Raw genomic sequence first — 12,301 nt, 5'->3', positions numbered from 1 at the left:
ATGGTTATTTTGAAAAGGCCAAGACCGATTTCCCTCCCCATCATTTCGTAGTCCGACTTTCTTCTCAGCCGCTAATAACTGCATTAACGACGAAATGTCAGATCTAACCTTCCATATTTATTTATTCAATAGGTTTTCGATATTCGTGTAATTAGCCTTGCCTAGAAAGAGAACAAGATGCAGTTCGTTCGGCGTCTGCCAAGTGCATCACGCCAACAATGGCCAACTAACAGGAAGACAGCTAGCTAACTCACACTGCAGTTCCCCAGTGTACACTAAGTCGACAAAAGTCATGCGATAGCGGTACGAACACTTACAGGTGGCGGCAGTATCGCGTACGAAAGGTACAGAAGGGCTGTGCAATAGTGGAGCTGCCATTTATACTCAGTTGGTTCATGTGAACTGGTTTCCCACATGATTGTGGCCGCGCGACGGGAATTAACAAACTTTACACGCTAATGGCGGTTGGTGATAAACGATGGGACGTCCCATTTCGGATAGTGGTAGGAAATTAAATATTTCAATGTCTACTGTGTCAAGAGTGTGCCGAGAGTACCATATGTCAGGAATTACCTCTCACCACAGACAACGCAATGGCCGATGGACTTCACTTAACGACGGAGAGCAGCGGCGTTTGCACAGAGTTTCTGCTGATAACAGAGAAGCAACACTGAGTGAAATAACCGCAGACATCAATGTGGGACGTATGACAAACGTATCTGTGAGGTCAGTGCTGCGAAATCTGGCGTTAATTGGCGGTGACAAAAGACGACCACGACATCGCCTGCCGCGACTCTCCTGAGCTCGTGAGCTTAATGGCTGGACTCCAGACGACTGAAAAACCGTAGCCTGGTCACATGAGTCCCGATTTCAGGTGGTAATAGCTGACAGTGAGATTCGATTGTGGCGCAGACCCCAACAACCGTGGACGCTAGTTGTCATCAAGGCACTACGCAAGCTGGTGGTGGCTCCATAACCGTGTGGGCTGCGTTTATTTACGATTGATTGGGTCCTCTGGTCAAAGTGATCTGAGAATTGAATGGAAACGGTAATGTTCGTCTACCTGCAAACCATTTGCAGACATTCATGAGATTAAAGTTCCCAAACATCGATTGAATTTTTATGGATGACAGTGCGCTATTCACCAGGACACTGTTGTTTGTGTATGGTGTGGAGAACATTCTCGACAATTCGGGCTAATGGTTCGGCAACCCAGACCGACCGATAGGAATCCCGTCGACCTCAGGAGGGCAGTACGTGCACAAAATCCTACATCGGCAATACTTTCACAATGATGGACACCTGTAGAGGCAGCATGGCGCAATATTTCTGTAACGGCCTTCCTATGACTTGCTGAGTCTATTATTTCATCGAGTTGCTGCACTTCACCAAGGAAAAGGACGTCCGACACGATATGAGGAGGTATACGTGGCTTTTGTCACCTCAGTGTTGTTTCTGTAACGCTCTCTGTAACTATTATTGATTTCTTATGTTTTTCAGGCGGTATGAAAATTGGCATCAACGGTACTCTTCTCTTCTACAACCATGGGATTTATAATGCTCTCGTTTTCTTGTATGTTTAAGGCAGTACACGCAGAGTGGCTGCGTACCGTCATTTTGTGTTGAAGGCATGTTTCAGGTGATTTATTTTGTTCTATTCAGTCCGATAATACGGTTATTAGATGAGCGGCGAACTACGTCCATTAGTAAACAAATACTAATGGAAAAGGTTCTAAGTACCAGATCACTCATTTGTCAGGAGAATAAAAAGAATTATGTATTTCTCTTTGTCCATAACTAATTTTTATCCAGTGAATGGAGACGGTACACTCATTTCCACAAAACTATGCAACCCACCTCATTACTGCAAAAAATAATGAGACAAATCAGAAAATGAACACTTCAGCAAGATTAGAGGTATTCGAACTACTCAGTTATCGGTACTCTTCGTGTGCAACATTGGAGTGCAGAATTGGCCAACGGTGATGGCAGGAGAAAGGGGGCGGTGGTTGTATATTCTTGTTCTTTTATCAGGAAAATGTAACGTGACAGGTCAAGATCAGGTGGAGGGGTGTAGTATGGTCATAAAAGGACGTAAATGTAAATCGCCAGTGATGATAATGAAGTCGCCTTTGTGCAATATCAGTTTCTAAAAACAGCAAACACTGGAATGATACTTTTGGTAACGTTTTCCTTCCTAAAAGATCCTTCCAGATTGTGTGCAGCTCAAGGCTTTTAGTTTACAAAATATGGAAACTACATTATTATTTCCAAATCTTGAAGTGAGTGACGCCGACGTAGGGGAGGCTAATTCCGTTTCTTGCATTGAAAAACATCGGCTATATTATAAAAAATTCTATGTAAAGTGTTACGTATTCATAGTTTTAGGCATATTTTGCTAATTATGTTGGAAGTTACATTGCCACTGAATGTAACATCGTCACCGTCAAATTGTAAACGCCAATTAGGAAAGAGCAGGCCACACAAACTTGTAATGCAGTTGGTGAAAGAATAAAGTAAGTTAAAGTTTTAAAAGAAGTTGCATACTTTTCTTACATTTCATATGTCGACCGGTATCATAGTTAGAAGACCGCCCGGTTGGCCGTGCGGTCTAACGCACTGCTTTCGGGCGGGAAGGCATGCCGTCCAGCCTGTGGATGGTTTTTAAGGCGGTTTTCCATCTGCCTCGGTGAATGCAGGCTGGTTCCCCTTATTCCACCTCAGTTACACGATGTCGGCGATTGCTGCGCAAACACTATCTCCACGTACACACACACACACACACCACCATTACTCTACCACGGAAACTGGGGTGAGTCGACTGCTGTAGCCTGTTGTGGGGCTGTGAACCACTGAGGGCTACGGCGGGGACGAAGCCTCTTCATCGTTTCTAGGTCCCCAATTCAATACAATACATTACAATCATAGTTTGATATAGCTTTTCAAGGTTTACCAGAAGTATGAAGTAGATTCCGCACAGGCTTTTCAAGGAATAGTTCGCCCGCTAATTACCGTCTATCGATGTGTTTATTAGATAATGAAATTTGCCAAACTTAGTCCGTACTTTCATCCAACCAACAACCCACTTCACGGAGTCAGTCCTAGAATGAACATAAATTCTTAAGATTGCTCAGTCTCATCGATGAATGCCCCAGTTATTCGAAAAGACGTATTTCCAGTAACTTCGCCTGAAGATAAACGGTTGGAAACTTGTTGAAACGTTGCCACAGAACGACGCCTTCACTCCACTGACAACCGGAGAAGATTTCATGAGCTTTCCAGTGGTTATTAAATCGTTTAGTTACGAACGAAACTAGTGAGTGATGAAAAGCATTTGTTGGTCCACCCCTACCCCATTAAATAATTAGTTAGCAGAACTTGTGTGAATTATTAAAAATATCATAAAATAGGACTTCTACATATCACTCCAACGCAGTACGTCTTAAGAGCATCATTAAAAGTATAAATTGAACACCCTTCACTATAACGGTGTTTTGTTTCTGATCATAGGAACTATTTTATGAACTTAAGTACGTATATGTTTACCATTTGAGACTGTTATTAAATTGATTTTTACATGAAAATACATTTAATTTTTTCCCACAGACTCGCAAATTGCTTCTACTCGGATTTGCAAAAGACCATTATATGATAACATTTGTTTCTAAAGTAAAATGTTTATTCTCTGTATTGTTCTAAGATGTTAAGGATCCTGAATGTTTTACTCTCAGTTGTCTAAAGGTATTAGAAAGAGTCTAATTTACATTACCGGTACTATTAGTGTTTTCATACGTGTGTGTAACATAAACCATGCACCAATTACCGATTTTGTGCTTCAAGCATTGTGTTTTAAACAAAAGTGGATGGAGTTTAACCTTCTTACAATGATGTTGTAAGAGGTCCTTGACTAAGGAATTTATTGCTAGAGCACTCGAGCAGATGTAATTTCGATGGATTGCTCACGCGCTGCCTGCGATATGTAAGCTATAAGAGGATCTCAGACCAGAGAGCAGTGTTGGCTTCGGTAAGAGCAGTGTCAGTAATAGTAGGAGTAGCGAGCAGTCGTGTGTATGGAGTTGGCTGGGCCGGTCGTGGGGAGCGATGGCGGTGCCTGAGCGTTGTAGTATCAGGTAAAGGCAGCGTTATTGTTATATCAAGTCCCATGTAAATGTTTCAAAAATCTCTTAATAATAATCTTTCTTATAAAAATTAACTGTTGGTAATAATTCATCTCAATTTAAAGAATTTACTAATTTCTCAAATCCAAGGTCATCCCGATTATTGTAAAGAAAAATCAGTTGTTTCTTTTTATACATAACAAATCTATCGGCCAGCATTGCACTGGGCCGTGCCAGAAAAATTTCTTATAGGAGCAGATATATATATGCGTTATCCGGCGACTTCATTGATGTAAGAATTTTCAATTTATTCAGTATTATCTTTCTGGGCCATGACGCAGCACTGCTGACGTCCAAAATTTACCAGTTTAAATTCGCAGTCAATTATTGAAAGGTTATAAGTGAGCCACAATTTTATTGAGAGATTAGTCCTATTGTATTATTAGGAGGTTACGGAATTTACCTGTTGGTAGGTTACGCTGGATGTGAATGCTATATATATTTGTATTATTGGTAGTTTACGGAAATTATCTGTTGGGAAGCTCCTAAAGTCCTGATGAAATAGTACATGAATGTAGCATGTGCTATTGAATATAAATCGTCTAAAAAAATAGTGGTACTTCGAAATTCCTTGGCTAGAAAGTGTTTAGAGTAATGGTCTAACATCAAAACTATAAATTAAATTTTTAGTTTAGTGTAATACACTCTAAGTGAAAAAAAGAGCAAACATGCAAACGAAAATTCTAAGTGATGGCTGGTTACACATACGAGTAATTACATACTGAACTGAATAAAAGTAACAATGCTGAACATGGCACTTTATCTATGAAGTGGATGCAGTGGTTACTGGTGCAGATCATTACCCATCGTACCAAGGACAAAGTGTGACAAAGAATGGCGTACTCGGCAAGTTGGACGTGAGATGGTTACTGGAGAAGATGGACAGATATGCTACGTTCGATATGGGGTGACCAAGATGTGTCCCGATAGGTGGTCCCAGGGGAGGTGGCAGTCGGTGCCTTGAGGGAAATGCGTGGTGGATGGGTAGGGGGAGGTGTGGGTGGGTCTGGAGTGAGATACCAGGCGTGGAGTGGCAATGGTCTCCCGGGAACCAGAGGCCGCCACCGCCCTCGGAGACTGTTATAGCGCGCCAGCGCTGGCGCCACGCCGGAGGACTTCTGGTGCTGCCAGTTAGGCTCACTCCACTGACACTCAAACAAAAGAAATCTCGAAAAAGATCGTATATATTACTGTTTATTTAAAATGTTATCCATTACAGATCTGGAATGCTGCGACTAGATTAAATAAAGATTTTCAGAAATGCTGCAACCAGTCACATAAAGCGATGGTAGACTTTTTTTAAAATTTTGCTGTTACCCGTGATATATGGGTAGAGTCTGATTAGTAATCAAAACGTCATCGGTCCCGGGTTCTAACCCTACTATTGCTTAAATTTTGAATAATAATCAGAATTTGCGGCCGTAGACTTCCGACATGAGAAGTCACCCTCATTCATTGTGAAATAGGGTGGAGCAGAGGACAGGAATTCACGGCACTTTCTTGCCTTTGGGGTGGGAAACTGCCCCTACAGGCGTACAAATCAGCAATGATCAACGGCATGAGGATGCAGAAGGCAATGTAAACCACTGCAGTAGGGACACGTAATATGTATTCACAGGACGTGTAACCTGTAACTCAAAAGTGTCATAATGATAAGTCCATTGGCAAAAATTACGGACAAGTCTCCTATTAGGGTTTCCGGTAAGGGACTACCTATGGGGAGGTGGCAATGAAAAAAGATTGAATAACCAACGAAGTGGCAACGATCTACGAGGCGGAGCCTGGAATGTCAGAATTTTGAACATGATAGGGACGCTAGAAATTCTGGAAAGGGAAATGCAGAGGCTCAGTCTAGATATAGTGAGCTTCAGTGAAGTGAAATGGGAAGCAGACAAGTATTTCTGATCAAACTACTATAGGATAATATCGACAGTATTCTGAATATGACTGCACGTGAGCAACGGTTACAGAGTAGTAGGTGAAAAAGACAGCCAACCAGTTGCAATAAATGGTGCCTTTCAATTGACGTTAACCATGGCTTCTATGGATTTTAAACCGTCTCATTCGGGACAAGGAACGAACTTCAAATTAGCAAACAGACAGTTAGTGAAGCACATGAAATGTGTGGGTGACGATCTGTACCTCCATTCTGAACGAGACGTGTTTAAATCCGCCGAAACTATGGTTAGGGTGAATTAAAAACTACCATCTATTGCAAAGGGTTGGCTGTCATATTCACCTGCTAATATCAACAGCATCGGAATACAATATAATGGCAGTAGGTTTCCTTATGAATAGGAAGGTAGAACGTAAACTCAGTTACTGTGAACAGTTCAGTAATAGGTTTGTTCTCATCAGAATCGACAGCAAGCCAGTATCGACAGTAATAGTTAAGGTATAAATGCCGATGTCGCAAGCTGAAGATGAAGAAGGATAGAAAGGAGATGAAAATCTAATAGTAGTGGGGAATTGGAATGCTGTTGTAGAGGAGGGAGTAGACGAAATTGTTGCGGGAGAATACGGGCTGGTAGTATTTCCGAGAGAAGAGAATCATTAAATGAGTTATACAATAAATTTCAGGTGGTAGTAGGAGGTATACATGGTAAGCAGCAGAAGGGACATGAAGATTTCAATTAGGTTAAGTCATCGTAAGGCTGAGTTACCGAAACCAGACACTGGAATGTAGAATGTGCCCAGTTACAAGGTAACTGCGAGGAAACCGTGGGTACCAGAAAAATACATCATCCGATAAATGACAGAAGGATGTACAGAAATGTTCAGGGAAATTCAGAAACACAGAAATACAAGTCATTTAGGACTGAAATAAATACGAAGTACAGGGAAACTAAGGCGGAGGAAATCGAGATATACATGGATTTTGGAAGAACTGAAGCAGGATATAGAAAAGTCAAAATTAACTTCGGAGAAATTAAAAGAAACACTTGGAACATTAAGAGTGCAAGGGGAATTTCGTTGTTAAATTTCGAGGCTAGAGCAGATAGGTGGAAACAGTACAGTGAAGGCCTCTATGAGGAGAAGACTTGTCTGGTGATTTTATAGAACAAGAAACAGGAGTCAATAGTGACGAGGTAGGGGATCCAGTATTAGGAACAGAACTTAGAAGAGTTTTGGAAGACTTAGTATTAGATCTTTACAACATTCCATTGCAATTTCCAAAACTATTGAAAGTGGAGGCAAGAAAACGATTCTTCACGTTGGTGTATAGAATGTATAGGTCTTGCGCCGTACCATCATGTTTTCGGTGGAAAGTCATCTACACAGTCGCCACGATTACAAGAATCGACAACTCAATGAACTATCGCACAATCAACTTAACAACTCGTACATGCTGACAAGAAAAATATGTAGAGGAATGAAGAAAGAAAATTGAGGATGGCATCAGTTTACAGACTCCCTCCAGCATCATAATACCTTATACCGAAGAACACCCGTCCTCATAGTAACATTATTCCAGATATCGTCTTTGCTTCTCCCAAACTTCTTGGACGTCTCACTGCAGCGTTACAAGATCCAATTAGAAACGACCATGTACAGGTTCTCACCAATCCTCACTACCTCATCCACACGCACTCCGTATCCTTCTGTAAGATATACATGCCTACTCCCGCACCAACTGGAACGCATACCAGGAACTCATTGATACCCCGATGGCAAGCCATCTAGCAATCTTCCAACAACACGCAAAATGGTTCAAATGGCTCTGAGCACTATGGGACTCAACTTCTGAGGTCATCAGTTCCCTAGAACGTAGAACTACTTAAGCCGAACTAACCTAAGGACATCACACACATCCATGCCCGAGGCAGGATTCGAACCTGCGACCGTAGCGGTCACGCGGTTCCAGACTGTAGCGCCTAGAACCGCACGGCCACTCCGGCCGGCCAACAACACGCAGAAATCCATTATGCCACATTCTTCCCGCAGCAGGCCTTATAATACGATTTATTTGCAAACATTTCTACCAAGACCGTATTATCCTCATCGCTCATCCCTACTTACACAAGTCCTAGTTTTTCTCTGAGAATCCCGTGGCCATACCTTGAACGGTTGCCTTCCCCATTATCTTTTTTTTTTCTCCCTCTCTCTCTCCCTATCTATGTTAGATCGCGCAGGTTGCGTGTGTGTCAAGGCATCTCATATACACGCTGCTTACCCGCTTTTATCGAAGCTCGGAAGGATTCTTTGAAAGGCGACCGGCCCGAAGTTAGTATTTGATGGCCCGTCCGGTTGGCCGCGCGGTCTAAAGCCGTTGTCACACGGACCGTGCTGTCGAACGTTAACGTTGAGCGTGCCAAGTTTAACGTGCTGCTGAACGCTTAGGAACGATGCGACTTGTGCATACGGTACTTAGGCCCCAACGTGATATACGCAATCGCAGCGCACTCCAGCGGCAGTTGAGGGATGTTTCTAGTTCATAAATCACACCCTTAACTGAACAGGAGCGCGTAAAATTCCCAGGTTAGCTCTACTAAAAAGCACATTTCCTCCATTATTCATATCCTAGTCACGTAGTTCTATATGTAATATACATAAATAGAAACTTCCATATCGATGTACATGTTTTAAGACAAAAAGGAAAGTACCATGTCCAATCAATAAGGAAACAAGTTTATAAACGTTCCATTACAAACAGTGCGACACAAATTTGCAATAGTTCTCCACATAAAATAAACACTATTGTATCGTTCCTACATTTTAGTGAAACCCTAAGGTCATTCTTACTTGATCACAATTCCTACTCAGTAGCTGAATCTTTACAACATGTAAATTACGAAACTCAAAAGAAAAAGCAACAAAATATCTTTATACAAGTAGTGCAAGCAGTCCTCTAGATTAAGCCAATCGAACAAACTCACTCCTCAAAAAAAGGTGAACTTATATACGTAACATGAAATATTATAGTGTATACTTATATTAAACTAATAATAAAGTATCAGAACCCAATAAAAACGCGTATGTCAAGACGCGAACTTCCGCCCCAAGTAACAAATCAATACAAAACAGTGACACTACTCATTACGCTAAACCAACAACACACAGAATGTAAGAAATCAAAGCATCTTACCTGCTGCAGAAAACCTTATCGTTGACATGTTATTAATTGAAATTTAATTATAACAAATTGTACCAAAAACAATGCGTTTTGGGTGGATCTTCCGTGTGTCGCTGCCTTCAAATAGCCTACTCTCATATTACGCAAGTTACAATAATTCTTTTGCCACGAATATGATGTTTCTCGTTATTTTATTGGAACGAATCACACAGTTATCAACGTGTTTTCAGTGATTCTGAATTTGCTCGTGCTCAGAAACGGCATATATACATATAAACTTGAGATGAATGCCAATATGGCGCCTCACAACTCTGAACTGAAGGGAGACGGCGTGCGTGTGACGTATGTGGCGTTGTGCCATCTCATTGCTCAACGCTCAGACGCACGCTCAGAATATCTGACATGCCAGATATTGCTCTGCACGTTCGGAAAGACTCCCGAACGTGCTATTCCACGCTGTGACGTCAGAAACTCGGTACGTTCAACGTTCGGATGCACGGTCCGTGTGCCGACGGTTTAACGCACGGCTTTCCGGGCGGGAAGGAGCGCCAGTCCCCGGCACAAATCCTCCCGGCGGATATGTGTCGAGGCACGGTGAGCCGGCCAGTCTGTGGATGGTTTTTAGGCGGTTTTCCATCTGCCTCGGCGAATGCGGGCTGGTTCCCCTTATTCAGCCTCAGCTACACTATGTCGGCGATTGCTGCGCGAACAAGTTCTCCACGTACGCGTGCACCACCATTACTCTACCACGCAAACATAGGGGTTACACTCGTCTGGTGTGAGACGTGGGCAAGTAAATAATTACCACGCTGTAACATGATCTATATTCTCTATCCTTGTTAATTTTCATTCCCACCAGATTATCATGACTTCAGTTTAGTACTAACATTGTTCTCTACCCAGGATGGGAGTGTTATCATCAGTCACTAAATCCGTGAAATTAAATTCATATGACGTTTTTATTATTTACCCAGAAACTTTACAAATGTTATAACCATTTTTACTGCTCGCTACTTAAGCAATCTCATAATTGCAGTTAACAAAGCAAAGACAAATAAATTTTATCTTAGCTAGCACTGAAGGTGCCCATATTATCCTAAATCCATTCAACACTCTCTCACATTGAAGGTGCTTATACTGTCAGAAATCTGGTCCCGTTTATAATACTGTGCACTGGGAAAGGAGACGGATCTACGTTGCTGCACCTGTAGTCCGTCTTCTTGGACAGTGATTCATATTCGCAACCCATATTTTTACTTGGACCGAATCGTTGTGAATTAATGAACCGCGCTTTGGTTGCTCAATGGTCACTCTCTCCATTACTTCTCAGCACCGTCCCCTTAGTCAAAATTATAGCAAAGATTCTTCACAGGAAAACGGGGGAGGGGGGGGGAGGAAGGAGGCAGACACAAACATCTGTAGTATACACAATAAACAATTTATTTAAAAATAAAATATCGTATAAAATTTGGCTTGCGCGAATTAACAATTTACGACACATGCAAGCATCATCACCTTAACGATTTTCAAGAACCAACTGGTAGCTCGCTGGCGGTGCAGTTCGACACCACGTGGGTGATCGACACCAACGGCTAACTTTTTTTGTACTCACACCACTGTTCATTATTGTTTTCAATCTATACGATTATTCACGCACACTACCTATTATTTACCAGCTAGTTAGGACGTGGAGCCTCATCTAGGTTGCTGCTTGTAAATGAAGGTAGACAGGAGTCAAAAGATCTGTGTACAAAATTTATGAATTTGCCAAAAAATTATGTCACATGGTTGGAGCCTTAACTAAGCCACACAAAACACACTCATATCCTAGCAGGTTTCACACGGAATCATGGTCTACTTTTCTCATCAGCAGTTGCTCCACGTGTTAAGGTATTTAGACCGTTTGAGGCCCCATGTTACTTTAGGAAGACCAGTAAAAAATTTAAAATAGCAAATCGCTACTGCTAAAAGAGGAACTATATGTTTTTGATACTTTTGCTGCTCTCGTGTGCTGAAAGCACAAACTGATTGCGTGACTACAAATGGATTACGTGAGCCTTCATGCCCATCTCTGGAAAAGAAACAGTAACTAAAATTTTTAATTTTATATGCAAAATTTCTCAAACAACTAATGTTCGTAACGACATGCTAACAATCTCTATCCTGAAAAAGAGCGGATTAATAACAATATAATAAATTATACCTCATCCCACAAAGAATTTTGCGGCAAAGACGGAGATCGCCCCGATTCCGTCCGCTCAGTTCAACAGCTTCCTGCAGAGTGTCCCTGTCGTGGCGGCACTCACCGGTCGCTCTCCTCCGCCAAGGAGGGGAGGGGAACCTATTATCAACCCCGAACTACCCCTCGCAAACAGGTGCATCATCGCTGCATTTACGCCAAAAATATGTTGGCACTAACCAACCTACAGAGTGACCACATCTCTGCCTTGCCACTACCAGCAGACGAAACTCTCAATACAAATTCAAAGTTAATTCACCCAAGGCCACGTAGAGGGATTAAGGAAAGGAACTGCATTTATGTAATTATGAATTAAATTAATAGGTTGTCCATTTCTTCACTCGAGTTATACATTTCTTAAATCTGGAAAAATGATGAAGGTATCTCAAAAATCTATAATATTCAGTATAATGCGACGGAAGAAGCTAATTATAATGAGATGGAACAAGCTGTTCCCTCTCGACCTGTATTTCCTACAGACCCGTGATCGGGAAGCACATACATGCCACACACATGACAAGCCAAGAAATTATTAAATACCATAAAATGACGAGACTGCCACCAGTTTGCGCCAGACTCACTGCTATATTTCCTGTAAACACTCTGGCATACATTACTAAGTCTCTAATGTAGTCTGGATACGGCTCTATTTGATGGCTGTATTGGGCGTACATGTATGCTATCACCCATGTAACGTTTCCACTAGTTATTTCTATCGTAAGTAAGTATTAATTGCATAACTGTGTTACCTCAATTATGGTAAATTTCTGTTTAAAGTTACTATTGCCGCCATACACTCATTGCTACCTG

This window comes from Schistocerca piceifrons, chromosome 5, assembly GCF_021461385.2.
Source record: "Schistocerca piceifrons isolate TAMUIC-IGC-003096 chromosome 5, iqSchPice1.1, whole genome shotgun sequence".
Classification (NCBI taxonomy): Eukaryota; Metazoa; Arthropoda; class Insecta; order Orthoptera; family Acrididae; genus Schistocerca; species Schistocerca piceifrons.
Note: the sequence above shows the minus strand (reverse complement) of the source record.